We start from the raw sequence: 5,295 nt of genomic DNA, 5'->3' as shown, positions 1-5,295 counted from the left end.
ATGATTGTAATTATTTAATATATATACGTTACTCCTACTAATGGGATGAATTATAACCTTGTATTTTAATGAGAGTCTACCCCATATTAACATTCGTGATTGTAACTGCAAGGATAATCATGAACGAAAAATATAAAACGCCTGAATTAGTTGCAATTATGAAATTTGATGACCAAATATATAGATTTATTAAAAAATTTACCCAAAATTTATAATATTTAAATTCATAATCATAACTTATAAATATTTAAAGTTAATGCCAAAACTCGCATTTTATAGATGTATAGATTTGGATTTTGTGTGAGTGTTGCCGATTATATTTAATTGTTGCCGATTTTCTTTAAATACACATTAGTTCCCCACTAAATATAGTAATCCTTTCATCTCCCATTAAATATCGAGTATTCACTATTGAAGTATTTCATTCAATTTTAGATAAATTTTCTCAATTAATAAAAAATTTATTACAAAAGTGAAATTCATATTTGATTGCCATAATTACTTATAACAAACTCAAATAATTTTTTAAAATTTATACAAATCCAAATAAAACATATAAATTCAAATAAAAGTAGTACTCCCGCTCCCTATTCCTTGTTATAATATTCGTCAAATAAACCATTAAATTCGATTGAATTTTAGTTCAAAAATTGGAAAAGTACTCCATTGTCAAATTTGAACAATTTGATTCAATTTCATTCAAATTTTCTAATAGAATGTGTACAAAATTTAATTACATGTCTACAAATTTTAATGATGTGGTGGTGGTGTACATGTGTATTTACAATAAAAAAAAAGGGCGGAGGACATTTTTGTACAATTAAGGACGCTAGTTTGTGTGTCTAATTATACAATCAGCGCTTCATACAGTGTCTTTATTATTGGTGTCTCAACTAAAATTAGGGAACACAAATAGAAGTGTCCTAAAATAAATTATGGTTATTTTTAAAAAATATTCAAATGCTAGTAATTGCGTCTCAATTTTTGTGTCCGTTAAAGATAAACTTTTGTAGTGATTAATTAATAGTCATTTAAATTATAAAGTATAATTAAATTTTGGTTTGTTCCATAAGATTTTCAAATTATGGAAGATTAAAGTACGATATTTAAATTTCTTTTCAATTCTCTCATTTGAATGATAATACTGATCAAAACAATGTTTTTCATTAAAATAAGTACTGTATATATACACGCAGACAAAGTAAGGAAAGAAAAGTCAAAGAAAATCAAATGAGAAAATAGCATTACAAATTTTTGTGGTGGTGATAGCATTAGAAACTATGACGTCGTTAAGTACTCATAGTCATATATATTTGTGGTGGTTAACCGATCAGCGTAGATTTCGTCAAAATTAAGAAAGATGGGATGATTGCAAATTTTTCAAATTAAATATAGTGATTTAGAGTTTGGCTTTTTGAAAATGTGGGATCAATCATAATTTAACCAAACTAGGTTATTTATTTAAAAAAGCATTATTGCATATTATGTCTTCTCGTCGTTTTATTCACATAGATATTTAGAAATATGTGGTGATTGAGAATTTTTTAAAACTTGATGATTTTTTGTTCCATTTTTCAAAAGTATGGGATTGTCTATAATTTAACTAAATTTGATTACTTTATTTGACATTTTCCATATTTTAATTGTAGTTGCCGGACGAATTTGCAATCATTTACGTAGATAATTTGCATGATATTAGAGATCGAATCAAACATTTAAGGTCATCCGCAACGCTGTCTTTTATCTGTCTCTTAACCGTCTCATCTCTTCACTATTCATGGGCCCTACTGTACTTTTCATCTCATCTCTTAACTAAGAGACAGCACCTGCAACCCTCCATCTATTTACTGTCTCTTAACCATCTAATCCCTTAACTATTCATTCAATTTCATTTTTTATTTTTTTCCAACAAATTCAATTAATAAAAAACACTCTTCATTAAATAAAATAAAAATACAACTTAAAATTCAAAAATATAAAAAATATATAATTAAAATCCTAAAAAAAATAAAATTACATAATTTAAAATATACTTTTATAGAAATTAAAAAAAACTACTCCGCCGGCGAATCATCCCATGAAGGCGGTGGCAGTGCACTGAAGCTACCTGGAGGCGGAATACCAATTTGTCTTGCCATATACTCAATTCCGGCAAAATAGCTTGATATTGTAGAGGCGTGTCCGCCATCGTGGCGGTCAAGTACATGGACAATAGGGTGTTCGAGCCCGAGCCCGCCTGGCTTGATTCGCCTCGGCCCCTCCTCCCTCTAGCAGCCTTCGCCGCCTTGGTCCCTTGCGGCCGACGGCGCCCACGGGAGGAGCCCCCTGCATCGGTGGTCGTGCCCTCAACCTCTTGTGAGGCACTGTCTGACCCGCCCTCACTAGACGAGTATTGGCCACCCGTCGTGTGCTTCGTGCACTTCAAGCTCGAGCCCTGGCTGGACTGGACACCGCCGACCCACCTTTCAACGTCTTTGACGGCCTCCCAAATATCGACATGTTTGAATTATTTGCCGTTGTCGTCAAAGAAGACTCGCAAAGCCGCTCTCATAATGTCGGCTCCACTGGCTCCGCTTTGGTATTGAGCTGCTTCATTCTTGTAGATGCCGCAAAATTTCTCTGTCGATGCGGTCAAAATGACTGCGGAGCATCTTCAGGGTGCGGCGGCGGGACCGAGCCGGCTTGTTCTCGTTGTAGGCGGCGGTGACCTTTTCCCAAAAACACTTGCGGGTTTGTTGATTCCCGACGATGAGATCGTACGAGACGCTGACCCAAGTGTTGAACAGAGTCATCGTGTACGCCCGGCTGTATGGATGACGGCCTATATCCTCCTCCTCCTCGGCCGCCTCATCCTCTTCCTCCACGGCGTCGAATGTGCGACCCTTGGAACTTCCACCGCCGCATCCTCCTTCCGGATTGGGTTCATTCGGAAAATCCTCCCTAATTTAGGATAATCCCTGCTATTGCCCATACCTCGAGGCGGAGGGATGAGAGTATGCATCCACATAAAAATAGGGTGGTTGGTACGCCGACGGCGTCGACGAGCCTTGGGTGCCCGGCGTCGACGAACCGGAACCAGCAGCACCCAAGACATTGTACATGCCCCCAGTCGCCAAACGCGTTCAAGTCATATCCGCCGGAGCCGCCCTCGTTTTCGTCGCCGGACATTTTTTAGATGAAAATTGGAGATGTGAGATGAAAATTGGAGAGGAAAGAGAGATGATTTGAGAAGAATAGATGTGTGTTTGTGTGTATAAAATGAGGATGAAAGAGGAGTATTTATAAAGTAAAAAAAAATTAAAAAAAGGGAAAATACCGTTGAAAACGGTAAAAAAATGGTAACATTACCGTTTATATTTCTAATTTTTTTTAATTAAAATCGAATTTAAAAAAATAATTTATTGCGTCAGCGTGACGACGCCCTCTAGCAGGCCGACGAGTGGGCGTCACGCCTAGCGCCAGCGCGCGCCACGTGGCGCGGGCGCTGAGACGAGACCAAGACGCATCCATGCAACGCCGTCTCGCTGCCGTCTCGTCTCTCCGAAACGAGATAGAGATTGCAACAAGGCACGTTGCGGATGCTCTAATTCTGTTGAATTTTAATATCCCAATATAAATATACAAGAATTCTTATCAAGAAATTTGGTCTTGATACTTCTCATCTCAATTGGTACACATGTGAAGATCTTAGATCACTATGAATGACTCGAAAACATGATAATTTTGAAATATTTAAATTTTTAATTGCTCCAAAGCGTGTGGTTGGGCTTCGGTTCGATAGGTTTAAGTTAGACAATTGATTTGGTTTGTTTTAAATTAATTACAGAGAATATTAATAGCACTACAGTTTGTTTTGAAACGATAAAATGTTGAATGGTCTAAGCATACCACATGAAATTATAACGTGATATGTCCTCCCAATAATATTTTGACAAATGAACATATACAAACATGGACTTGCAAAATATGAAAGTTTTGAATATTAATACATATAGCCATAAATACACATATATACATGTATACGCATTCACGGATTTTTTTTTGGTAAAGCACGGATCTATTTTTTAATGTTCACATCAATTAAAAGTCATCATTGCTAATGCGGCTATTGTGGAGAATTTTTTTAAAATAAATTTAATCACCAATTTATATGATAGGACTGCTTTTTATTGTTAGCATTGCACATGATATTTGATGGCATATTTTTTCATTTTTATTGCTAGTATTTCACACAATAAATAAAGATAATTAATATAATAATGTAAATCATTAAAATATTCAAAAGCTTATTTTTATGCAATTGAAAGGAGATTATATAGGTTAAAAGATATCAACTATAAAACCAATAAGAAATAACTTTATGAAACTAAATACGTAGAATTTATAATAACTTAATAAAAAAAAGAACAATTATTAAAGAAAGAAAATAATACGTAAACACACGTAATACTGGCAACCTGTTTTTCTAAATCTCTACACACCGCCCCTATATGTATCTTGCACAAGAAACAATTTTTATTAAAAATTCAATTATTACCAATGATATTTAACAAATAATTTCTTTTAAAAAGTTTCAGATCTGCACATAATAATTACAAATTTATCTTGTTGCAAGAATTAAATAAGCTTATAAATTTAAGAACATATTTACTTGACTTAAAAAATAAAATTTTGTTCATTAATTATGCTAAATTTATTATGAGGTTTGTTTAATTTATGTGTGTATATATGTTATATGTATTGTATATATGAGCATACAAAATTTTCAAATCAAATTAATTTTTTTCCGTTGCTTCTAATTGGAGGTTGTGTCATTGTATATGTCTATTTGTCAAAATATTATTTGAAGGATATACCACATCATAATTTCATGTGGTATGCCTTCAACACTAAATATTTTCTGAAATCGTAGACTCTTAGGTGTGATAGTAATAGATAAGGGCATGCATATATAATACTCCTAATATAATAGGGTGAAAATACCAAAACATCCAAAATGACGAAATAAAAGTAAAAAGTAGGAGTATGTGTTAATGTTAAAAAGCTGAAAAATGAGTATGATTTTAATTTTTACCACCCCCCCCCCCCCCCCCCCCCCCCCAAGGCCATTCAAATATTCTCAATTGCAAATTAATGACTTTCAGTTACTATAATTCACGTGAAAGAATATTCCCATGTGGTAAATTCGTGGTTTTGGCTAGAGTTACTATTGAATATGGTTAGGTATGAACTAATTCAACATTTTAGCTATAATTCACAACTTTAGTTTTTATATATTATTTAGTACTCCCTCCG

This window comes from Salvia splendens, chromosome 15 (genome assembly GCF_004379255.2).
Source record: "Salvia splendens isolate huo1 chromosome 15, SspV2, whole genome shotgun sequence".
Lineage (NCBI taxonomy): Eukaryota > Viridiplantae > Streptophyta > Magnoliopsida > Lamiales > Lamiaceae > Salvia > Salvia splendens.
This window is presented reverse-complemented; position numbering follows the sequence as displayed.